The sequence below is a fragment of the Rattus norvegicus genome, chromosome 20 (assembly GCF_021556685.1).
Source record: "Rattus norvegicus strain SHRSP/BbbUtx chromosome 20, alternate assembly SHRSP_T2T, whole genome shotgun sequence".
Lineage (NCBI taxonomy): Eukaryota > Metazoa > Chordata > Mammalia > Rodentia > Muridae > Rattus > Rattus norvegicus.
The window spans coordinates 19,985,632-20,012,728 of NC_141553.1; the positions used below are offsets into that span (position 1 = coordinate 19,985,632).

General features: G+C 43.4%; 1 protein-coding gene and 2 pseudogenes across 2 annotated transcripts in view; 2 read left to right on the plus strand and 1 right to left on the minus strand.

Annotated features, from left to right (window-relative positions):
- Nucleotides 1–27,097, minus strand: part of Ank3 (ankyrin 3) — a 624,211-nt gene that overhangs the window by 595,187 nt on the left and 1,927 nt on the right. The gene's annotated exons all lie outside the window — the stretch shown is intronic.
- On the plus strand, nucleotides 5,835–15,728 carry St13-ps10 (ST13, Hsp70 interacting protein, pseudogene 10; annotated as a pseudogene).
- On the plus strand, nucleotides 18,683–19,149 carry Dynlt2b-ps1 (dynein light chain Tctex-type 2B, pseudogene 1; annotated as a pseudogene).

Sequence of the window (27,097 nt, forward strand, 5' to 3'; positions counted from 1 at the left end):
CTGTGAACCCCAAGATTGTGTTGTTTACTGGTAAAACCTCTGTCTGGCTGTGGTGTGGCTCAACCTTACCACACACACTTTAATCCCTCTGGTGGGCACACAGACGCACCCTTAGTCCACACTTTTTTTTTTAAAGATTTATTTATTTTATGTATACGAATACACTGTAGCTTTCTTCAGACACACCAGATCCCAATACAGATGGTTGTGAGCCATCATGTGGTTGCTGGGATTTGAACTCAGGACCTCTGGAAGAGCAGTCAGTGCTCTTAACCACTGAGCCATCTCTCCAGTCCACACTTTTAATCCCAAACAATGAAAGTAAAGTTAGTTTGTAGAAGGAAGCAGCTGTGTGTGAAAGTGACGAATCAGAGAAAGATCTGACAGAATAGGATATGCCCAATTCTCATGAGAAGAGAGAGGTAAAAAGCTACTTAAGAAGGCCAAGAGTCATGCAGATCGAGAGAGGAGGAGAGACAGGAAGAAGGATGTTTTACTGGGACAGTATTACAGAGACAGATTGAAGACAAAGCAAGCTAGACACAGGTAACGACAGAGCGAGAGAGAGAATGAGAGAGTGCTAGAAGATTAGAACCGATTACCAGAGTTAATTTGAGGCCAAGCAGAGCAAAAAGTCAGAGACTGAGAGAGAAGCCACATTGAATAATTATATTAGAGAGGGGTTTGAACCAGAATGGCTAAGGTGAAATAGGCAGCCAGAATTCAAAAAGAAAGACTCATAGGACTATGGAAGTTAGAGGTTTTCAGGATTAGGCCTAGGTTATCAAACAGAGGCAGTAAGCCCCCAAGACAACAATTACAATAGGAGTATAAAAGACACTTTTACAGTTAAGGGCAGTAGCTGCTCTTCCAGAGAACACCAGTTCGATTCCCAGCATTCACACGGCAGCTCACAACTGTCTGTAACTCCATTTCCAGAGGATCCAGCACCCTCACAGGGACATACATGCAGGCAAAACACCAATGCACATAAAATAAAAATAATTTGGAGAAATCCAAGTAGATGTCGAAAAACCTCAGTGATTTTCTTTAGTACTGTAGCCACTGGTAAACGGACCAAACTCACATTAATAACACCCCTCCCGTGATCCTATAAATAACTATAACTAGACTCTGGGTCACATGACAAGGAGCTATGAACGGGGAAGGGGAACTAGTTGGGAAGAGAAGAGGAGGGCATGGGGGTGAGGCACAAGTGGCTGATGGGTGGGTAACAAGCACTCATGCGAAGTGCCAAAATAAAACTCATCTTTACACATAACAGATACATACTAATAACCCCTGGCTGTGAGGACTTCAGAACGTAGCAGTAGACGCCCTCATATCTTCTTGCTCCTTCAGAAACAAAGGTTTTTTCTATCACAGGATAAGCAAAGCCCAGTAATGAGCAAGCTCCAGGACTCAAGTAGCAGGCAGCTCATCTCTTTCCTGGTCATGTGTGATAGTTTGAATATGCTTGAACCAGGGGAAACCGCACTATTAGGAGGTGTGGCCTTGTTGGAGGAGGTGTGGCCTTGTTGGAGGAGGTGTGGCCTTGTTGGAGGAGGCGTGGCCTTGTTGGAGGAAGTCCACAACTGTGTGGGCGGGGCTTTGAGGTCATCTGATACTCAAGCTCCATCCCGTGTGGAATAGCCCCTCCTCCTGACAGCCTTCTGATCAAGATGTAGAACTCTCAGCTCCTCCAGCACCAAATCTGCCCGCATGCCGCCATGCTTCCCACTATGATGATAATGGACTGAACCTCAGAACCTGAGGGCCAGCCACAATTAAATGTTTGCCTTTGTAAGAGTTACCTTGGGGTTGGGGATTTAGCTCAGTGGTAGAGCGCTTGCTTAGCAAGCGCAAGGCCCTGGGTTTGGTCCTCAGCTCCAAAAAAAAAAAAAAAAAAAAAAAAAAAAAGAGTTACCTTGGTCACGGTGTCTCTTCACAGCAATGAAACCCTAAGACATCATCATGATACAAAGGAAAAGTCAGTGCTTTCAAATCATTTTCCACCATTCTATGCCATCTTGTTTTCCAGATGATTCCCAATCATCCCCCACCCCGCTCCAAATCAGTCCTCTCTGTTTTAGTCAATGATGGACTCAGTTCAGTTTCCCCTTCCACCACCCAGATCCTGGGGATCAAAGTCACGTTGTCAAGGTTAGCAGCAAGCTCCTTTACCCACTGAGCCATCCTGCTGGTCAGAAAACATTGTTTGCTTTTGAGATAAGGTCTCACTCTGTACCCCTGGCTAGCATCAAATTCAGGACAATTTGCCTGGCTAGCCTCCCAAGTGACGGTATTCAAGAGTGGGCTGGTATACCTAGTAAAATAAAACATTTTAAAGGGTTAAGATTTTCATCTTGGGGCTAGAGAGATGGCTCAGCCAGTTAGAGCACTAACTGCTCTTTCAGAGGTCCTGAGTTCAACTCCCAACAACCACATGGTGGCTCACAACCATCTGTAATGGGAAACCCACTTCTGATGTGTCTAAGGAGATTGATGGTGTATTCACATACATAAATAAATAAAACTTTTTTTAAAAAATATTTTAATCTTTATTAGGAAAACAGAACCTAACTACAAAAGCCTAAACTAAATGAATCAGCTTCCTCTCAAGATCTCTCGATGGCAGACACCCAGAGACATGAGGAGGTCAGAGAACAACTTGTGGACTTCCATTCGCTCCTTTTACTCTCTACCACCTCGGATTGAATCTGGGTTGTCAGGCTCTGCAGCAAAATGCCTTTCTGTGCTGAGCCATCTCTCTGGCCACTAGGTTAGATTTTTTTTTTTCACAAGAAACTGGTACTCGGATGATAGAGGGAGGAGGATAATAAGACCATCGTGTCTCAAGAGGAGGAGGAAAAGGAAGAGGAGAAGGAGGAAGAAGAGGATGAAGAGGAAGGAGAAGCGGAGGAGGAAGAGGAGGAAGAGGACAAAGAGGAGGAAGAAGAGGAAGAAGGGGAAGAGGAGGAAGAAGAGGAGGAGGAGGAAGAGGAAGGAGAAGAGGAGGAAGAAGAGGAGGAGGAGGAAGAGGAAGAAGAGGAGGAGGAAGAAGAGGAGGAGGAGGAAGAGGAAGAGGAAGAAGGGGAAGAGGAGGAGGAGGAGTAGGAGGAGGAAGAGGAGGAGGAAGAGAAGGAGGAAGAAGAGGAAGAAAAGGAAAAAGAAGAGGAGGCAGAGGAAGATGAAAAGGAAAAGGAGAAGAAAGAGGAGAAGGAGGAGGAAGAGGACAAGGGAGGGGAAGAGGAGGAGGAGAAGGGGAGGAAGAGGAAGAGGAGGAGAGAGGGGAAGAGGAGGAGGAGGAAAAAGAAGACGGTAACAATGACAACAGCTTTCTCAGGAGACCAAAGCACTCTTAACAAGTAAGTGTTCAGCCAAACTTTGTTTTCCATCTGAACACAAAAAAAGCTATGGTTAGCTGTGCACTGTGGAACTTGTCGCTTTGGCCATCTGCCATGTCTTAGTGCTTCAAAGTACCTCCGTGTTCTTTAAAGCTTTCTGATAGAAATCCGGGGTGGGAAACAGTTCCTTTCCTTCTTACAGTGGTGGATCTAAATTAATAACAATAAAGACATCAAATAGGTGGCCAGCCATTCGCAGGCGTAATCACAGACGGCCTCCTGTGCGCTGCTACTATTATAAATGCTTCTCGTGCATGAACTCACTAGATCACAGACTCTGAATCATGACCATGAACTCTGGACAAGAGGACAAGGGCACATGTTAGAAATTTCCACTACGGTATTGCTGACGAGCAGACCTTTCCTTGTGGTAGAGAGATTAGTAACTCCTTCCCAATTGCACAGCTATCGGGATAAGACATACCTACAAGGAGAAGCCTGCGAAACCCTCTAGCTTCATTCGTGTTGAGGTTTAGTCTTTTGCTATGTATTTTAATGCTAAATACTGGCCCCCAAGGCCTGGTTGACGCACAGGAAGAGAGAACGTGCATGTAGACACAGGTGACACTATATCCCTGATTGGTAAATAAAGATGCCCACAGCCAATAGCTGGGCAGAATTGCGATAGGTGGGGTTTGCAGTTCCTGGGCTTGAGGTCTGAGGAGACCACGAGGGGAGAGAGAGAGGATAGAAAGACACCATGGGTTAGTTGAGTCATGAAAACATGACCCTGAGGGCTGGCCAGTTGAAGTTAGGAGCAGTCCAATGGAACACAGTAAGTAATAACTTGGGGTTATTGATAGAGAAGTAGGTTCTAATAGCGTAGAGGGTAGATATCTGCTCAGCTCTAGTGCTGATTACGGCTAATTGTAAATATAAAGGTTGTGTGTCTTTTATCTGGGAACTGAATGATCTAAGGTGGGTTAGAAACCCCCATTTGAGATTCCATTATTGCTACAACGTGTTTGTTTGTGGTTACTTGTCTCTACCATTGTTTCAGAAGAGACACAGCTAAGCCATTAACTTGTCTGTAGACAACAGTTCTGTATACAGACACAATAGCACCATGGAAACATTACCTAAGTTATTTTGCAGAAACTTGGAAGTGTGGAAACTGCCTCTCTCTGATGTCTGTTCAAGGTTCTTGCAAATAACCTTTTGAGGTCAGAGGTTAACATATAACATATTAGTGCTGCCATTTCATATAGAACCATGAGTTATACTAGCAATAATCTTTGGGAGGAGATTGCTCTCCATAGAAGACCCTCAATAAAAAACAGAAGATATGTCCATACTAACAGGTGTATACATCACAACCAGACACATAAGAAACACAAAAGACATAATGATACCTCTAAAAGATGGCTTACCAAACCCAAAACTTAATTCCCAAACCCAAAGAAACCAAAATGTATGAAAAGCCAAACTAAGAGTTCAAAAGTGTACTTTTAAAAATGATGAACAACTGCAAAGGAACTATAAATACACAGCTGAATGAAGTGAAGGAGTTCATTCAAGACTTGAATAAGAAAGTCAGCAATGGGGATTAGATGTGAAATTACTGAGACCCTGAAAAACTAACAAATTGCCAGAGAAATGGCTCAGTGGTTAACAGCACTGACTGTTCTTCCACAGGTCCTGAGTTCAATTCCCAGCACCCACATGGTGGCTCAAACCTATTTGTAGTGGGATCTGATGCGCTCTTCTGGTGTGTCTGAAAAGGGTGACAGTGTACTCACATTTCATATATACACAATATATATATATGCATATATATATATATATATAAACAAAATAAGTCAAACGAAAAACACCAGGAATAGACTAGTCAAAAGTATCACACACAAAAAAAATCATCGAACTCCTTTGTGTAAATCGTGGAATCATAAAAGCCAGAAATTCCAACAGAGAATGATATATTTCAAGCCCTGAAAGTAAACATCTACCAATCACAACGATTATATCCAAGATACTATCTCTTAAAATTGGAGAGATAAAAGAATTCTCAAGATAAGCACAGACTAGAGTTATTACTGAATGTAAGTTGGCATTTCAGAATATGCTTAGGAAATTCTGTACACACAAGGGGGAAAAAGCTGAATCAAAAGACACTAAATTGAATAATTTGTAAAGAATAAAACCAAGGAGTGCTAGGGAATAAAATCATGACGTTGAAAAACGAGATCCAACTGTTTGCTGTCTACGACACGTACAGACGGAAAGTAAAAGGTGGAAGTTAATATATTGAGCAAATGCCTTCTACTTAGACAAGTTGAGCAACCCAAGCTGAGCCGCTCACCTCTGTCTGCAGCCACCCACCTTCCAACCTTGGATCCCTGCAGAGTGAGTAAGCTTTTGGCAGAAACCAGCAGGAGGTGAGCATCCTGAGGTGAACGGGGCGGGGATGTGCTTCTAGAGGGAGAGAGCATGGGCTGGGCGGTAAGGTACCCCTCCCCTGCTATGCATAAAGCTAAATCAGAAGTATCAAAGAAGGAAAAAGAGATAGGAGGAAAATAAAGACAGACCGACCGTCAAGTGAGGAGAGCGGTCTAGAGATTGACAGTGATGCCCCTTGAGAAACGGGAGACAGAAACGCGGAGATAACTGAGATGATGGACCAAGCAAACGAAAAGCAGGGGGCTGCCACTGAAGCCCTAGATGAAGGTGAGCTGTAGAAAAACCACTGACTCGGCCACAGGCGCCATCAAGCTAAACCCTCACCTGGCTATTCCGCATGCCAGAGAGAGTCAATGTCCTCACCAAATTACAGAAGCCAAATGCTTCCATCCGAGGTCACGACAGGCACTGAAAACAAACCCTGATTCAGCTCAGCCACAGAAATCAGAGTGAAAACGCACAGACTTCTGGGTCCCTGGGAAGAAGGAGCAGCTCACGATCTTGCCTGGCCTGTAAACTGGGTTATGACGAGGATGCCCGTGAAAGGCTGAAACAAGTCCAACCTCGGGCTCAAACATTTGCTGAAGTAAGAGGGGAAACGTGAAGAGGAAGAGATAAAACAATAGAAAAGGTGTAGGAGGCTCGAAAGAGCGCGGGAGAGCGCGCAAAGCAGCCAGAAGACAATCGGAAGCTTGTGGCTCTTTTCCAGGTGGTTTTCCTGGGGGAATACCTGGTAATTTCCCTGGAGACAGGCCCGGAATGGGAGGGGGCATGCCAGGAATGCCAGGAATGTTAGGAATGCCTGGACTTGCTGAAACCCTCAGTGATCAGAGGTTCTTGTAGCCACTCGGGATCCTGAAGTCATGGTGGCTTTCTAGGATGTGCCCCAGAACCCAGCACATATATATCAAAATAGTAGAGCGACCCAAAGGTTACGGATCTCACCCATATATTGACAGCCAAGTTTGGAAGTCAATCAGAAAGTCAAACGAAGCTCTTGCTGAATGAAGAGCAGGTTATCTCACTTACTGGGTGCTGCAAAACTACACACCAGCGGGCTAGGGAGGTGGCTCAGAGGTTAAAAGCACTGATTGCTCTTCCAGAGGTCTTGAGTTCAATTCCCAGTAACCACATGGTGGCTCACAACCATCTGTAATCGGATCCGATGCCCTCTTCTGGCATGCAGGTGTACATGCAGCAGAGCACACATATACATGAGATAAATAATTTAAAAAAAACAAGTAAACCAGTGTACCTCTGGCCTTGCCCAGAGAGCTGGGGATTTGCAAGATAATCCCTGCCCTCTGCATTAAATGGGACTAGACATTTTATCGAGGTTTGCCACTAGGATATTCTTTCAGATAATGTTTTCCTACCAGGAATTACAATCTTAAAACATTTTTCAACCATAAACATATTTTTAAAAAATTAAGGGTGGGGTGTCAATTCCTACATTTTTAAAATTTTTTTATTAGATATATTTCTTTACTTACCTTTCAAATGTTATTCCTCTTCCAGGTTTCCTGTCCATAAGCCCCCATTCCTTCCCCTCCCCCTCCCACATATGGGTATTCCTCCTATACATCCCCCTATTGCCCTCCCCCATAGTCCCCTGCGCTAGGGGTCCAACCTTGGCAAGACCAAGGGCTTTCCCTTCCACTGGTGCTCCAACAAGGCTATTCTCTGCTACATATGCAGTTGGAGCCCTGGGTCAGTCCATGTATAGACTTTGGGTAGTAGTTTAGTCCCTGGAGCTCTGGTTGGTGGGCATTGTTGCTTTTATCGGGTTGCAAGCCCCTTCAGCTCTTTCAATACTTCCTCTAATTCCCCCCAAGGGGGTTCTGTTCTCAGTTCAGTGGTTTGCTGCTAGCATTGACCTCTGTATTGGACATGCTCTGGGTGTGTCTCTCAGGAGACACTCCCTTTCTGCATGCATTTTTAGCTTCATCAATCTTATCTAGTTTTGGTGGCTGTATATATATATATATATATATATATATATATATGCCACCATTTTTTTTTACTAATCTTTTTGGGTTTTTTCATCTGAATTAATGGGTAAGGAAATTGAATATGGGTGACTTAACTGCTCTCATGAATGAAATAAAGATTTGTTAGTTGCAAGCAATGAATTCGTATATGTATATGAATATATATATGTATATATATGCATGTATATGTATATATGTGTATGTATGCATGTATGTGTTTATATGTATGTGTATATATGTATATGACTATGTATACATGTGTGTGACTATATATGTATATATGTGTATATATGTGTGTATATGTATATACACATGTGCATATATGTATATGAATATGTATACATGCATGTGGATATATGTACACATATGTGTATATACGCATGTATATGTGTGTATATGTATATACATATGTGCATATATGTATATGAATATGTATACATGCATGTGGATATATGTACACATATGTGTACATACGCATGTATATATGTGTGTATATATATAAACCAACAAGCAGTACTAACTATACACAATTGGGAAAGTAGACCTTGAGACAAATACAAGCCTGAACAAATAAAACATGTGACTGTTTATTAATAAAGAAATCAATAGGGGTTGGGGATTTAGCTCAGTGGTAGAGCACTTGCCTAGCAACCACAAGGCCCTGGGTTCAGTCCCCAGCTCCAAAAAAAAAAAAAGAAAAGAAAAAAAAAGAAATCAATACATTAAGGAAATTGAACCATTATAAATGCGTGTGCATACATTACTGGTCACACTTAGTTTCATTTTTAGAAGTTCGGCTGGACGTAAGTGACAGATGAATACAGTGACACTGGGTGGCTTCAATACCCCATACATTGGTGATTAACGCAGACCAAAAAACAATCAACAAGAAAACTCCAGAGTTAGAGCACACCAGAGATTGTATGGACTCAACTGATATCCATAGAGTATTCTATCCGATAGCTGTGTAATACAAACTAAAAGAAAGATAAAAAAATCGATGAGACAAAGGGGTTAATGTCTTGAAAAGACCAGATTAACACTTAGCTGAAATCAAATTAGAGAAAATAAAGTAAGCATGTTGTTTTATTCTTGTCTGGAATGCTGGGCTATCTGCTGAGGATGTGGAAGAAGGTTGCGATGTCAAAAGAGCAAGGAACTGTAGGGTACAGGACGGTCTGTAACTGCTGGGCCTGCCTGCGTGGGAAAATGCCTCACTAAGCATTGTGAGAGACGCTCATCTCCCACACAAGCCCTGTAAGAGGCGAGACCGGAAGTGACCTCTGACCAGCTGCCCGGGCATCCGGTAGCTCAATCAAGTTGTCACAGACAATGATGATCTAAGGAACTGAGGAGAGAAGCATCGAGAAATAAACGGCAGTTTCCAACCTCCTCATATAAGCAAGGACACAGAAACTAAAAAGAATCATAACGGAAATACTTAACAGGCTAGAAGGCACACCGAGACGGTGGTTAGGAATACTCTGGTGGACTCAAGAGAAAACTAAATACATATTTTTAAAAAAAAAATCATTTTATTTGAAGATGGCTATAGAAACTTCTACGAAAGGGAAAATGGAGAAGAAATCCTATAACTGTGGGATTATTACGAAGACCTAATGTAGACGCAACGATGAACAAAGGAATACGGGGACCCAAGGACATGAATATTCCAAAAAACTACAGCTGAGGTTTCTTTTTAATTTAATGATAGACAGCAAGCTACAGATCCAGGAAGCTCAGAGAAACCCAGAAGAGCATATCAAGTGTCTCCCCTGAGTCATGCCCTATACCCAGCACAAATAAACACTTTACCTCAAGGAGTGAAAATTAGAAAGACGTAGTGGTGCAAACCATTAATCCCAAGGCTCAGAGGGCAGAGGCAGGCACATCTCTGTGAGTTCAAGGCTGGCCTAGTCAATATGAGTCTGGGGCAAACCCAGTTTTATGTGGTGAGGTCCCATCTCAAAACAAACATAGTTAAGGTTATGTTGGATTTATCTTCAGAAGCTACATAGGAAGAGAGTGGTATACATATTTAAAGTGTTAAAAAAAAAAAATACTGTCTGGCAGTCCAGCTCAGCCAGTAAAGCTTGTACTACAAAGCCCGATGGTCTGAGTTCGTTCTCAGCACCCACCTGTTAGAGGAGGATTAACTCTCACAAGTGCTCCTCTGACCTCCCCACATACATGCATACATGGAGGGAGGGAGGGAGGAAGGGAGGGAGGGAGAGAGAGAGAGAGAGAGAGAGAGAGAGAGAGAGAGAGAGAGAGAGACTCGAGAGTGCACACACACAGATAACATTTTTAAATAAAAAATCTATTCAACCAAACCATTCTTCCAATGGCATGAGAGAGAAAAAGGGACAATTTGAATGTACTTTCAATAAAGGTCTCGCATTTTCCCCTTGCAAAAACAAAACAAAAAAGGTATAATAAAGACTTTCTCAGACAAACTCAAGTGGAGGGAATTGGAAAAATAATAAAAAGAATACGTGTTGGTCAGCTTTCTATTGTGGATAACTTACACAGATCGGTTTTCTTTTGACGCACAGGTGACATGACATGACAGTCAATGACTAATCGGCCCACACTTCGGAAGCTGTGGCAAGCCAACACAGTCCTGAGTAAGGTCACAAGAGAGCGAAAGTGCTTGTCCCGTCCTTGAGACAGGAGAGGGGAAAGAAAAGAGTTCCACAGTCCTCTGGAAGGAACCTCTTCCTGTCACGTTTGACTAAGCCCAGCTTCCGGATAGACTCATCACCTCCCAGGAGAGTCATCCAGAGGAACAACCGTTTAACGCCTGGACCAGGTTGGATGGGGGAAGCTCGTGATATTGAAACCATGGCATCCGAAAGTGGGACAGGATTAAGAAAACAGTATCGCCTTCATCTTAGTTTACCATAAATGTCAGTCGGTTAATGTTTTAAGAGGCTTGTCCATCGGGAGATCAAATCAGGAAATCATCAAGTGAAATACTATACACAGCTTTGAAGTTCCTCGCTGAGATAGTCATAGGTCACGTGGTATATCTTTCTGTTTCCGGTGTGATCGATCCCATGGTACAAGTAATAGAAACCCGTCTATTTAATATCAACAACTTGTTGGTATGTAGCTCTCCAAATATTTTATATGTCTTAAATAAAAATAATAACAATACTTAAAGAAAAAATATCCAGGAATAAATTAATAAAGGTAAAATAAAATCTTTACCTTCGCTTACACTTTAAGCAGTTCTTAAGGATTTTTTAAAAATATGTGTATGTGTATTGTGAGAGTGCATGTGTGTATGTGAGTGTAAGTGTGTATGTGTGAGTGTATGTAGCGTGTAATTATGAAAAAAATCAATCCACGCTGTGACTGGCTAAGCACTGTCTTGCCTGCCCCCTGGTTCTTGCGGTTAGTGAGCTGCCACAAGCAGTTCCCAGATCATCCACCCACTGTGGCTAGCCTGCAGAAATCTAGCTGTACAAATCCCTGTAACCCTGTAAAACGGAAACTCCAGAGGCTTGTGATTTACCAGCCAGATGTACATCAGTAAGTCCTCAGTCCCCAAAATGCCCACACAAAGAACTCAAGACTCAGTTGATATAGATACAAGCTGCACACCAAGATTGGACAGATGTGCCCTACACTACTCTGTTGTCTATCTGGGAAGTACCCAGTTACTTATGGCTCCTAGGAACACATGGTTCTGACTTAACATCCTCTCTTACAGGCTCCAGATTGTCTCTCCTGTCTTCGTCTCCATTTCTCTGTCTCTCTTTCTGTCTCTCTGTCTCTCTCTGTCTCTGTCTCTCTGTGTCCCCTCTCTAAAACTTTCAACTCCGCCTTCTTTTCCACTGCCCAATCACAGGCTCTAGCCTTATCTAACGAATAAGATTTCACCTGACCTCAACTGCATGCCAGTATCCCTACTGAGGGAGCAGAAAACACAGACAGCAATTCACAACATGAGGGTCTGTGTGTATGTGTGGCAGTATATGTGTATATTGTGAGTATACATGTATATTTGTGAGTGAATATGTGTATGTGAGAGGTATGTGTGTGTCTGTGTGTATGCGTGACAGTATGTGTATATTGTGAGTATACATTCGTATGTGTAAGGGGCATGTGTATATGTGTGAGTGCATGTGTGTAACTGTGAGTGTATGTATGTGTGAGTGTGTAAGAGCGTATATGTGTATTGTGAGTGTATGTGTGTATGTGTGACAATGCATGTATATTTGAGTTTGTGCTTCTGTGCTGAGTAAGTGTGCTTCTGTAAGTGTATATGTGTATGTGTGAGTGGACATGTATAAGTGTGAGTATATGTGTAAGTGTATGTGTGTAAGTGTGAGTGTATGTGTGTGTAAGTGTGAGTGTATGTGTGTACAAGTGAGACTATTGTAAGTGTATGTGTGTGTTTGAGAATGTAGACGTGTGTGGGAGTATGTGTGTAAATGTGAGTGTATGTGTGTTATGTATGAGTATATGTGTATGTGTGAGTATATGTGTGTATGTGTGAGTGCATATGTGTATGTGTGAGAGTATTGTTAGTGTATACACGTGTGCTTGAGAGTATAGATATGTGTGGGAGTATGTGTCTAAATGTGAGTGTATGTGTGTTATGTATGAATATATGTGTGTGTGAGTGTATGTGTGTGTGTGAGTGTATGTGTGTATGTGTGAGAGTATTGTTAGTGTATGTATGTGTGCTTGAGAGTATAGATGTGTGTGGGAGTATGTGTATAAATGTGAGTGTATGCATGTTATGTATGAATATAAGTGTGTGTGTGAGTGTATGTGTGTATGTGTGAGAGTATTGTTAGTGTATGTATGTGTTCTTGAGTGTATAGGTGTGTGTGAGAGAGTATGTATGCGAGAGCCTGTGGAAGCCAGAAGAGGTTGTCAGAGCCCCTGAGCTGGACTTACGGTGCTGGGGATTGATCTGGGAACCCTGGAAGAGCACAGGTCACTCTTTGTTGAGCCATTTCTCTAGCCCCAACTTTTCCTGCTCGTCAGCAATCAGGCAAGTAGACATTTACCGGAAGGCAACTCTGGGAGGACTACAGTATCACTCTGCTTAGTGATTGCAGGTACAGTCAGTTTGAGGTTAGTAGAGCTTATTATTATCACATGATTGGCGTTTATTACCAGCAGCTGGTAAACCAGTGGGGTGAAGGATAAACAGCAGCCATGTTATGAGGAAGGGGGCGGAAGGGACACTTGCAGGGTCTCTACGACAGAACACCGATACTGGGAAACAAAATGTATTTGTTGTAAACTAATTTTTGCAAACTCTAAATACACCTAAAGAATCATAGCCCGAATGCTAAGAAGCGGGAGAACAGACTCATAAAATATAAAATTAAGAGAAAGAATAAGGACAAAAAATGTAGCAAAATTATCTAATTATCTGAAACATGAAGCATCTAAATATTCAAAATGAAAGCAGAAACTCTGGGCTGAGGAGAAAGAGTTTATGCTGTGGTTAACAGCACTGGCTGTTTTGGAAGGCGGCCTGGCTCACATGGATGTTCACAATTGCCTGTAACTCCAGTTCCCTCAGATGAACACATCTTCTGGCCTCTGTGGGCCTCTGCCTGCACATGTGCCCAGACATGCATGTGTACACATGTATTATAAATAAATAAATAGATAATGGCATCTTTTTAAATCAGTGAATAAAATAAAGGTAAAACAGAGATTTAAAAACAGAAAAAAAGAGGGGCCAGAGAGATGGCTCAATGGTTAAGAGCACTGGCTGCCCTTCCAAGAGGTCCTGAGTTCAAATCCCAGCAACCACACGGTGGCTCACAACCATCTGTAATGGGGTCTGATGCTCTTTTTGGGTATGTCTGAAACAGCTACAGTGAACTCATAGAAATAAAATAAAGAAATCTTTTAAAAAAGGAGGAGGAAGAGGGGCGGGGAAGAGGAGGAGGAGGAGAGGAGAAAGAGGAGAAGGAGGAGAGAGAGGAGAAGAAGGAGAAAGAGAAGGAGAAGGAGAGAGAGGGAGAGGGAAGAAGGAAAGGGAAAGGGAGAAGGAAGAAGGGGAAGGGGAAGGAGAGGAAGAGGAAAAAGAAGAAAACAGAAAAGACCCTGTCTACAAGAAAGTCCCTGTAAATAGGACACATGCATGCACTTACAGGACAGAAAGCATCGATGTTAGGGATAATGAGAAGCCCAGTCTGAATGGAGCCATGAGTTGTACCTAGTGCAACCACATCTCAAAGTAAGACTATGACGCCCTTCGGTGAGGGACCGCTGTCTACCCAGGACACTGGTGGTGCAAATGAGTTAGATTCAGACCTGCAGACCTTCACGAAGGAAGTTGTTATGTTCACAAAGTAAAGGGAGCATAAGAAATGCACACGTCTTTGATGTGTGCTCCACCTCACCACCGTAGGTATATGTATTTGGGTTCTGATTAGTTGAGGGATTGGTCCATCTCAGACGTCGGAACAATGTTAAGGAATCCAGTGTGGTCAACACTCGGGTAGTATCCCTTTTAGCTGGGAGCATGCTGGCCCTTTGGTGCCGGTGAACCAGGTCAGAAAAAAGGTTCATCTCCCACAAAGCACAGACTATGTGTGTAACGAGAAACAATATCAAACATCCAAGAAATGTTTAAAGATTTAGTAATCAAAGTACCTACTGTGAACCAAGCTCCAAGCTTTAAACTTCACGCTGGCAAAGAGCCTCTGGAACGTTAAGGTGGCTGCCCACCACCATTTCCCAGAAGAGAAAATTAGAGCTGTAAGTCTATATGATCTAGTTAGCGATGCACACTTGAAACTATCGACTTTTAAAAACCCTCCTCCATGCCGGGTGGTGGTGGTGCATGCCTTTAGTTCTAGCACTCTGGAGGCAGAGGCAGGCGGAGCCAGCCTGGTCTACGGAGTGAGTTCCAGGATAGCCAGGGCTACCTAGAGAGACCCAGTCTCAAAAAACCCATTTAATAAATAAATAAAAAGACAAACAAACAAATAAAATAAAAATCGTCCTTGTACTGGTTGGCTTTGTGTGTCAACCTGACACGAGCTGGAGTCATCACAGAGAAAGGAGCCTCCGTTGAAGAAATGCCTCCATGAGATCCAGCTGTGATCAAGGATGGGAAGGACCCGCCCACTGTGGGCGGGGCCATCCCTGGGCTGGTGGTCTTGGGTTCTATAAGAGAGCAAGCTGAGCAAGCCAGGGGAAGCAAGCCAGTACGTAACACCCCTCCATGGTCTCTGCATCAGCTCCTGCTTCCTGACTTGTTGGGTTCCAGTCCTGATTTCCTTCGGTGATGAACAGCCATGTGGAAGTGTGAGCTGAATAAACCCTTTCCTCCCCAACTTGCTTCTTGGTCATGATGTCTGTGCAGGAATAGAAACCCTGACTAAGACCCTCCTCTCTCAGTACTTCTGTGTAGGAAATATCTTCAGTGAATGGCTCAGAAGACAGCCACCCAGAAGATGAAAGAATGTCACCAGGGTTGTTTAACAGTAGAAGAATCAGTTTTGTTTGCCATTTACTTAACTAGGTTTCTGATTTATCGATATAATATTTTGGGGGGAATTAAAAAAACTTATTTTGAAATTTAACCTTAAATTTAGGGAAAAGCGTTAAAACTGGAAGGGGGTGTCGGAGATGCGGCTCAGTTGGCGAAGTGCTTCCCTAGCATGCAGAAAACCCCGGAACTCCATCCCCTGCACTCCATAAACTCGGTGTGGTACATGCCTGTAATCTCAACATTCAGAGTGCAGGCTCGAGGTTCAAGAGTTTCAGGATATTTTTACCTATGTATCGAGGTTAATTTTCAGAAACCCTGGCTAAAAATGGTGAGACAAACAGTTTATCTCCCTAGAATGAAAATATGAATACCCCAATATTGGGCATGACTGCAGTAGCAACATCCAAACAAGAGTTGGCCATGCTGCGGTTCAGTTCCGCGTGGAGCTCGTGAGCCTGTGGCAGAGTCACTGGGGCTCCTAATTAACACTGAGAGGACTTCCACAAACACAAGATACCATCACAGAGAAGTCCTTGACCATGTAAATGACAGTAAACAGACAGTAATGACAGTACAAAAATGTATGCCTGTGAATGTTAGCCAAGAGAACAGCTGCCTAATGTTTGATCTTGTTTAATTCTGTTGCTGTGATAAACACTGACCAGAAGCAACTGAGAGGGGAAGGTTATACTTCCAGGTCACAATCCATCATTAAGGGAAGTCAGGGCTGGAGCTCAAGCTGGAACTGAAGCAGAGACCACAGAGGACTCCTGCTCACCCTCTGCTAGCTTTCTAATAGAGACCAGATCCACCTGGCTAGGGATGGAACCGCCCACTGTGGGCTGGGCTATCTTATATCAATTGGCAATCAAGAAAATGCCCCACAGACTTGTCCACGGGCCAATCTGATCAAAGCCATTGTCCAGTTAGGGTTCCTTCTTCCCAGATGACTGATTAGGTTGTGGTCCATCAACAATAAAAAGCTAGAGTACTATTCAGTCATTAAAAACAATGACGGGGATGGGGATTTAGCTTAGTGGTAGAGCACTTGCCTAGCAAGCGCAAGGCCCTGGGTTCGCTCCTCAGCTCCAGAAAAACAAAACAAAACAAAACAAAACAAAACAATGACTTCATGAAACTCATAGGCAAATGGATGGAACTAGAAAGTATCCTGAGTGAGGTAACCCAATCAAAGAAAAAAACACAAGGTATGCACTCACTGATAAGTGAATATTAGCTCAAAAGCTCAAATTACCCAAGATACAATCCACAGACCACATGAAGTTCAAGAAGAAAGACAACCAAAGTGTGGATGTTTCAGTCCTTCTTAAAAGGGGGAACAAAAATATTCACAGGAAGAGATATGAAGACAAAATTTGGAGCAGAGACTGAAGGAAAGGCCATTCAGAAATTGCCCCACCTGGGTATCCAGACCATATATATACAGACATCAAACCCAGACAATATTGCTGATGCCAAGAAGTGTATGCTGACAGGAGCCTGATATAGCTGTCTCCTGAGAGGCTCTGTCAGAGCCTGACAAATACAGAGATGGATGCTCGCAGCTAAACATTGAACTGAGAATGGGGTCCCCAGTGGAGGAGTTAGCGAAAGGATTGAAGGAGCTGAAGGGGTTTGCAACCCCATAAGAACAACAATATCAACCAACCAGAGCTCCCAGGGACTAAACCACCATCCAAAGACTACACATGGACAGACCCATGGCTCCAGCTGCATATGTAGTAGAGGATGGCCATGTTGGGCACCAATGGGTGGAGAAGCCCTTGGTCCTGCCAAGGCTCAACCCCCCATTGTAGGGGAATATCAGGGTGGGGAGGTGGGAAGGGGTAGGTGGTTGGGTGAGGGAAAGGGGAACATTTGAAATGTAAATTAAAAAAATCCAATAAAAAATTTAAAAGCTAGCTCTCTTATTGAATTTTTTGTTTATTTATTGTACCTTTTTACAAAATGCATGCTTGATTCAATATATACAACTAAACAGCAGAAAGGAAAGCTAATAATTTCACCCTGTCCTCAAATTTTCATCACCCTAAGGAAACTGACAACATCTACGCAAATGTCAGACTTCATTTTCTCCTTTTTGTTCTTGGAATCATACCGTCTTATACCCATTACTCTGTACTTTGTTTTTCTCTTAAAAATAATCAGGGGACATCCTCTTCCTTTGCCACACATCGCTCTGATTTTTAGAAAGTAAACAGTACATTCCCCAAGTCCTATTAAGATGCTTGTTTCCCAGTATCTTTACTTTAAAAGCATGTCTGGAATCAACATCCTTAAAAATATCTCTTTACTTCTGCAACAGAAGCTCACAAAACTGGAGCAAAGGGCAGGCCTGTTTCTATTCTGTTTCAGTGGATGAAAAATATGCCCAAGTTTACCCCCAAATCATTGCACAAATTGTCACTTGGGACAGGGGCACTGGGGGAAAAAACTGTGTGTGCATGTGTGTGTATGTGTGTTTGTTCATGTGTACATATGTATGTGTGTATGAACGTATATGTGTGTGTATGGGTATGTATGTGTATGTAAGCTTCTACGTGTATGTGTGTGTATGTATGTGCATGTGTGTATGAATGTATATGTGTGGTATGTATGCATACATATGTATGTATATGTATATGTGTATGTATGTTTCTATGTGTATGTGTTTATATGTATGTGTGTATGTATATATGTGTGTATGTGTTATGTATGTATATATGTGTGTGTATGTGTCTATGTTTGTGTATGTATGTGTGTATGTTTGTGTATGTTTGTGTGTGTATGTGTGGTGTGTGTATATATGTGTGTGTTATATATGTGTGTGTATATGTGTATGTGTGTGTATGTATGTGTATGTTTGTGTGTGTGCATGTGTGTGTGTGTGTGTGTGTGTGAGAGAGAGAGAGAGAGAGAGAGAGAGAGAGAGAGAGAGAGAGAGATTTAACACCCTTTTCTATATTATTAGCCAATTTTCCTCTGGCTCTATGAGGTATGAGGTGCACACTCCTTCCCCAGGATCCTCCTTTCCTGTGACTTTAGCTCGTTCCTCCATGTGTGAGGACCTGTTGCACACTTCCGTATGAAGGACAGAACCCTGTCACAATACTATGGATACTTTCCCCTGCACATTTCTTGACTTCGATTATACTGTCACATGCTGTGCTATGCACTTCTACACCTTAGAGACCCATCGGAAGACCCGAGCCCTGGGTCTGGAACTGTAAGGAGAGGCCCAAAATGCTGTTTGCCTTCCTCATGAAATCTCTCTCATCACCACACTCTGGCTGCTATCTTTCCACAGCGGGAAGAACGGATTCACTTCCTCCTATTGCCAACTCATTCTTTCAAGAATCTCTATCTGTCCCTCCCTCTAGAGGTCTGCTGGATCCAGACACAGAGATATGGCCATGTCCGCCAGAGGCCAGTCCTTAACAGCCAGTGCCTCCGAGGGCTTGTCTGAGGCCGACAAGAACTCAGGGGAGCCTGAGAACACCTACATTCTGAGACCCATTTTCCAGCAAAGGTTTAGACCTTCTGTGGATAAAGACTGCATCCATGCTGTGCTCAAGGAAGAATTGGCAGGTGCCGAACAGCCTCCGGATGAAATGCCTCAACTCACAAAACGTCTATCAGAAATGATTAAAGGAAAGCTAAAAGAATTGGGATATAACGGGTATAAAATGGTGGTGCAAGTGGTGATTGGAGAACAGAGGGGTGAAGTAGCATTCATGGCTGCTCGCTGTTTCTGGGATGCAGACACGGACAACTGCGCTCACGATATTTTCATGAATGACAACTGCGCTCACGATGTTTTCATGAATGACAGCTTATTCTGCGTTGTGGCAACGTTGGTTGTTTCTACTATTGAATCTTTGGAAAGCGACTGTGACTTCAAGGAAACCTTAACTTTTTTATATTGTTAGATTTCCTGATCAAATAAAGTAAGTTGGCACTTTGGTACCTAAAATCTGTTAAGTTTTATATGTTTAAATGGTTTTATTTTATTTTCCTATCTGTGCCCTTTCTACATTTGGAAAAAAATGAGGGGAAATTCATTTTAATATTTCTATATAAGTATATTTCTATATAAGTATAAAATACTTGGGAGTATTTTCTATTTATTGTTCCTTATAAGATGTTAAAAAATCATATATAAAATAAATTGTGTGTCTTCATCCCTTAAAAAAAACAAAATAGAATCTCTATCTGGAAAACCACCTCACAGAAAAAATTGCCACCACCTCATGATAAAAGCAAAACAAAACATCAGCAAAACCCCGGGAGTAGAAATGAAGGCTCAGAGGAAAGAAGATAATGTTCTCTGGCAGAGAGAGACTTTATGGGAACAGTGCCTTCTTACCAAGATAATAAACAGTGAAAGTGCTTCTCATTAACATATATTAACACAAATATTCATCCAGAGTAAAACTCAGTTACAACATTATGGGCCGTGAACCTTTGTTTAAAGAAGAGATGACTCTTTGAGATGCTAATTTCGCTTGCCACAGGTAGTTCCAACAAGAGCCCAACGCTACACTTAGACATCCTGTCAACAGACCTCTAATTTCAAAATGTTATATCTTCAGTGGATTCAAATTGAATTTTTAAGGCTCTTAAATATCAAAAGAACTTCAACACTGCCCCATAGAAACTACATAGATAAATGCTGTCCAACAGGGATGACTTGGGTCGGGTATGACGGTGCTCACCTTTAGTCCCAGCATTCAGGAGGCAGACTCATGTAGGCAGACTGTGAGTTTGAGATCAGCCCAGTTATCATAGCTGGTTCAAGACCAGCTAGGGCTATACACAGTGAGACCGTCTCAAAACCATAAGGAAAGCCATTTTTACAAAGAAGAGAACGTAAGTGTGCCCTCTAGGAGCCTCCTGTCCCTAGAAGACTGAGTAGTCAGTCACCCCAGTAGTATACATCAAATGCCACCAGAGAAGGCTCTCCAAGAAATGCTACGTATGATACTGGAGAGTGTGAATAAAAACTGGTGGGAAGAAAGCATGTGAAGTGGGGCCAAAGGGCTGCCAGGGGTCACAAAGTTCAAATAAGGAGAGGGATGATAGTGTCTTAGTTTAGGTTTTACTGCTGTGAACGGACACCATGGCCAAGGCAATTCTTATAAAGGACAACATTTAATTGGGCTGGCTTACAGGTTCAGAGGTTCAGTCCATTATCATCAAGGTGGGAACATGGCAGCATCCAGGCAGGCATGGTGCAGGAGGAGCTGAGAGTTCTACATCTTCATCTGAAGGCTGCTAGCAGAATACTGACTTCCAGGAAGCTAAGATGTGGGGTCTTGAAACCAAACCTATTCCAACAAGGCCACACCTACTTCAACAAGGCCACACCCACTCCAACAAGGCCACACCCACTCCAACGAGGCTACACAGTGACACGTCTACTCAACAGGACCACACCTTCTAATAATGCCATTCCCTGGGTTGAGCATACACAAACCACACAGTCAGGATACCAGCAATCCAGTTCAGTAGTATCAGGATAGCAAACACGAATCATCAGTGGTGGCACAATCCAGCAGAAACCGCCAGGCCTCCGCCAAATTAGCACAAATCAGTGAGAACTGTCAGAAGTTCTCTGCTATGCCTCTCTCAAGACTCAAGACCAACAAAACATTGCAAAGCTTTGGTGTGCACGCAAGCACGCCATCACTGTCCATTGAGTCCTATTAATACTCTTTCCAAACATCACTTGTCCTCCCATGGATCTTGCCTCAGCAAAACATCACATGAGTCTGTCTCAGCAAAACACTACATGAGTCGTATCACATATACAGAGACTTCCACTTCAATAATGAAAAGCCGCTGAGACATGGAGCTGCATGGACTGAACAATTACTGAACTCTTAGACCTTCCACTGACTGCCATTTTAATAAGCCCATATGTGTGAGTGTATACATATGCATTCCCATATGTGTGTACACACACACACACATACATATATATATATACATACATATAGACACACAAACACATACACACACATATATATATAAATATACATATATATATATATATATTAATTCTGGTCCTCTAGCTCTACAGGGATACACTGAAGACCTGCCCTCCTCCTTCCACTACTTTAGAACCTCAGGCTATGTTTGTCACAGCCTGGATTCACAGACAGGAGCCTAGCATGACTGTCCTCTGAGAGACTCCACCCAGCAGCTGACCAAAACAGATGCCAGAGAACCACAGACAAACATCAGACTGAGCTCTAAACGTCTTGTGGAAGAGTTGGGGGGAGGTTTGGGGGACCCAGAAGGTTCAGGGACTCCACAGGAAGACCAACAGTGTCAACTAACCTGAACCCTTTGGGACTTCCAGAGACTGAACTATCAACCAGAGAGTATACAAGGGCTGGACCTAAGCCCCACCCCTCAAACCCCATCCCCCAGTCTCCCACTTATGTAGGAGCTTGGTCTTCATGCTGGTCCCCCAACAATGACTCTGTTGCTTGCCTATAGATCCTGTTCCCCTAACTGGGCTGTCTTGTCTGGCCTCAGTGGGATTGGTATCCAGGTAGGAACCTCCCTATTCTCAGATGTGAAGGGAAGGGGTAGTTGGGGAAGGAGGGGCTGCACAATGTGGAATGAATAAATAAGTAAATTAATAAAAGGTTAAAAATTTAAGTTCTGGGGGGTCGGGGATTTAGCTCAGTGGTAGAGCGCTTGCCTAGCAAGCGCAAGGCCCTGGATTTGGTCCCCAGCTCTGAAAAAAAAAAATTAAGTTCTGGACCTCTAGAGAACCCTAATACACCAGGCCACCCTCACACTCGGGAGCTAGCTATCTCTTGCCTCAGCCTCTCTAGTAGTTACAAGATACATATCTGTACCGCCCAGGCCAGCTAGGCATATGAAATTTAGCTCTCACAAAGAGTCTAATACTTAGAGCCCCCATGTTCTTTTTTTTTTTATTTGTTTACTTATTTATTTATTTTTGAGTACACTGTAGCTGTCTTCAGACACACCAGAAGAGGGAATTGGATCCCATTACAGATGGTTGTGAGCCACCATGTGGTTGCTGGGAATTGAACTCAGGACCTCGGGAAGGGCAGTCAGTGCTCTTAACCGCTGAGCCATCTCTCCAGCCCGAGCCCCCATGTTCTTACTTTCTTCCTGCAGCACTACACCCTTAAGAGCCACACATGAGCTTGCTTCCACTAATAACGGACACTTCGCCGTGTGTAGCTGCAATTTTCCTTTTCTCCTCCGATCCAAAGTCCAGCCTTTACCATCCAGCACGGAGCCGAGCTGAGATGGCCACGGTGTGTAAAACCACTTACTACGAGAGCCTAATGAGCTGACTCCCATCTCTGGAACCCATATAAAGAAGATAGAAAGAGAGAAGAGATGTGCTTCCCCCTTCCACTCCTGACACCACCCCTAGCGCAGCAGAGAGAGAGAGAGAGAGAGAGAGAGAGAGAGAGAGAGAGAGAGAGATCTTAGACATAGTCCCTGGGGACCTATAACACATTCTGTACCCACCCGTGGAAGTGGATACTGCTGGGTCATAGAGAACCCCTTAACCTGACAAACAATGCCAGTTGCTTCCCAGTGGACCTGGTCAGTGGTCAGTGCTTGCCCAAGCAGCGGGTGAGGCTGCCTGTTGACTGCCCAGCCACACAAGGCTTTGAGCGGTACTAACTCTGAAGGATCAGGAACCACTCATCCCTAAACATGGCTTTACTTCAGTGCACTCCAAGTACCTGTGGCGGATGCTATGAGCCAGATACAGAAGACAGTTACTGCTGATCGGAAAATGAGAGTGGTCAGTTCCCTGCCATCTTTGATCTTCACTCGGGGTTCTTTTGTTCCTATAAGGACGATTTCTATTCTGATCACTCCTCTCCCCACTTCTCTCCCCAGAAGAGAAGAGAGGGGGAGGGAGGGAGAAGGAGGGAGGGGGGAGGAGGATGGGAGGGAAAGGAGGGAAGGGGGAGGAAGAAAGGGAAGAGGGAGGGGAGGAGGAGGGGGAGGAGGGGAGAGGAGGAGGGAGGGGAGGAGGGAGAAGGAGGGCAAAAAACAAACAAGACAAAAAAGTGAGCTTGCAGCTTTGAAAACGAAACTTTCTTCCAGACAGCTAAGAATGAAGACACATGAAAAAAGAATGTGGGACAAGAAAGGTTTCCTCCCTCCAACCTCTGTATTTATTTGATTGGTTGTTTTATTAAGGGTTGATTACATTTCTGGTACTTAACTAGTACTAAATAAAAAACAAAAAACAAAAAACAAAAAAAAACCCTCAACCAATAGACATACAACCCACAAGCAGATTTTACCTATGACTGAGTTTAGAACCTATTTTGCCCCTAGTTGTGCCTGCTTTAAAGACACAGAGAAGCTGCCCCATCCAGGAATTCTGCTGCATGCTAATGGGGCGAGCCAGCTGCTACTGAGTCACCAAGGTTATCTTTGAAAAACATCTTGAAAACAGCATTTCCAAAGGAGTAAGAAGCCCCACATTCTTCAGTCTACAACAGCCCCAGAATTAACTCGGGCTCAGCCTCTTTCTCCTGCATGCTCACACTGGTTCTCCGGGAGGCCCCTTTCCTTGGAATTATCTGGAAATGTTCAAAGTGACGGCAGAATAATTTATCTCATGTCTCAAAAGTGATGCCACCTGGGATTATTAACAGATTCTACCAGATGGTGGTGGCAGCTTATTCTGGGGAAAACACTACCCCCAGTCCAAAATGAAAACGTAAATTTCACGTGGCTGTTTGCCTCTTGCCCATTGGTTAAGTAATACCCATAGGACTTCTCCAGACAGGAAGCTGAGAGTTAATTCCCTAAATACATCAAAGAATCATATCTAATTTTTTATCAGTAGTCACACTTGCCTGGTCAAACCAGAGGCCTAATGGGTTTCTGGGAAATAGCGATGACTCTTCGAGGAGAGGAATCCACTGGGAGAGTTTGCCCATACTCCAGCAATGATAAAGCAAGTACCCAAGGTGGCTTCAGTCAGAACTGAGGATTCCAGAGTCATGACCCGTGTCTCTTAGAGTCCAATCGGGAAAGAGTAGACAGTATCCTTGGAGACAGGCTACCCATGATCCTAATCCTAATGATACTCCCTGTTTCCAAGGAATAACCAGCCAGGCTTTGGACACTACAACATTCCTAAGAGGGGGCTAAAAGCTCCATAGAGCTCAAGCTTAGCATGTGTAAAACTCCCAAGTTTGGGGCTGGAGAGATGGCTCAGTGGTTAAGAGCACTGATTGCTCTTCCAGAGGTCCTGAGTTCAAATCCCAGCAACCACATGGTAGTCACAGACATCTGTAATGAGATCTGATGCCCTCTTCTGGTGTGTCTGAAGACAGCTACAGTGTACTCATATACATGAATAAATAAATAAATCTTAAAAAAAAAAAAGACCCCAGCATGATCCCCAGCATGGTAGAAAAAAATCAAAACAAACAAACAGAAAGGCCTACTAGAAGGTAGACAAATATCACAGAAAGTCCAAAACCTAATTAATGGCAGCCATAAGATATATGTACTTTCATAATCCCAGCACTCAAAGGCTGAGGCAGGAGGATGGCAAGTTCAAAGCTAGTCTGGAATCCAGAGCAAGCATGATCTTGTCTTAGGGTGAAGGAGAGGGGTCTATAAAATAGAATGCAATCTAATACTTGAAAAGTGTTTTCGGGGCCGGAGAGAGAACTCAGTGGTTAAGGGCACTGACTGAGAACTTCCAGAGGACTGAGGTTCAAATCCCAGCAACCACACAGCAGCTCACAGCTGTCTGTAACTCCAAGATCTGACATGTCCACATAGACGTGAGTGCAGGCAAAACACCAATGCACATAAACGAAATGTAAATAAGTTAAAAATAAAAGTGTTTTCCCATGATATTGGAAAGGTTGTGAAAAGAGGGAAGAGGAAAAGGTTGCAATTTAAGAGCCCCATTGTTCCGGGTCCTCTCATGTTAAACCAGCATGTCACTGTCATTCAGACTGGCAAGAGCTAAGAGCAGGAACCTAGGAACAGCTCAGATAGCACACACAGGGAAGGTCACACCAGGCCTGGCCAAGGTCAATAGTGCCTTTCCTTGGTCTGTTCAGAAGGCTAAGTTTTAGCAAGTGGAGCTTGGGGAAACGGTAGCGAGGCCAGCTGTCAAAGCCTATTTGACCATATTCCTGCTCAGAATTACTCTCGCGTAAAAACACCAAGCAGTCATTCTCATTGGTTTCCACAACCACAGTGATACACTGGACGAAAAGATGCATGCAATTTGTGCATTTAAAAAAAAAACAAAAAAAAAAACAAAACAAACAAAAAAAAAAAAAAAAACGGTGGGGTTGGGGATTTAGCTCAGTGGTAGAGCGCTTGCCTAGGAAGCACAAGGCCCTGGGTTCGGTCCCCAGCTCCGGAAAAAAAAAAGAACCAAAAAAAAAAAAAAAAAAAAAAAACCGGATCTTTTGAAGACTGGGAAGATGGCACCTGGGGGAAACACTTGCTGTTCACGACTGACCCGCGTTCAGATCCCAAGAGCACAGGGAAAGCTGGACGTGGTGGTACACATCTGTTACCCGAGTGTACCTATAGTGAGATGGGAGGTAGAGACAGCAGAATGCTGGGCCATTAATCTCTGGGACAACCAACCTGGCATATACAGCAGCAGACAGGGGACCCTGTCTCAGACAAGGTGGAGGACAAGGATTTCCATCTGAAGTTGTCCTCTGACCAGTGCACAGACACATGCATCAAAGTTCCCCCCTCGCCCCAGTGAGTTCTCTTAAATAATTAATCTATATGGGGAAAACCACCTAGAAACAGAATACTCATATTCTTTTCGATTATCAGAACCCACTGGCTTTCTGAGCTGACTAATCACTGTGAAAAGAAATACAACTAGGTCCTGAATAAAGAAAACACACACACACACACACACACACACACACACACAATGCTGGCATAGCCACCCCCACAGAAATGCAAACAGACTCAGGATTCAACGTTACCCTGGATCCCAAACAGAGGACCGGTCTCTCCACTGTTCAAGTGTGGAGCCTAACACACAAAGTACAGATTAAGGAAATGCATTTATTTATGTCTTAACAAAAGGATTTATGAGAAACATCACAAGTTAAACAGTCAGCTCTGGTCCAGACACAGCTCAGGTCTTCACCCTCAGCTGATTGAATCCAGAGAACCTGGCTGCCTACCCAATGAGTCGCTGGATTAGAAAAGTACCCAGATCGCGCTGTTTTAGAAACAGTTTAATTTTGCATTCCCTTCCAGCATAGAGCATGTGCCTCCTAAGAGATGCATTGGGTTGAGCCCAGGTCAGCAGATTCTACTGAGGCCTGAAGTGCTGGGGCAGCAGTCTGCCTTCCCCTGAGCCTGCGGCCTTGTCAGACTCCCTACAGACGCCTACCTGGACTAGCCACTCTCCTGCAGCGAGAACCGATGTAACCCTGAGGGAGGTAAAACAGTCTCTAAGAGAACAAGAACGTGACCAATTCTAAATTTAGACAGACCACGTTTAGTCTCCAACAAACAAAATCAAAACTCACAATCAGATTGCAAGAAAATGCGCGCGCGCACACATACACTTTGTGAAGAGTGGTAGGTCTTTTTAAATGTTCCGGATTCCTGGGAGCTTGGGAAACTAAATGAAAGACATGAATAAGCTAACAGATGTCAAGCTAAGTAAACCGATGTTTCGAGCCTGCTCCAGGGTGTATTTTTTTAATGTAGTTATATGTTGTTTTCCTAAAGTAGGTCCTGAATGTACATAAATAATTTTTTCAGTCTCAAAAGTTAAACGAAAGTTA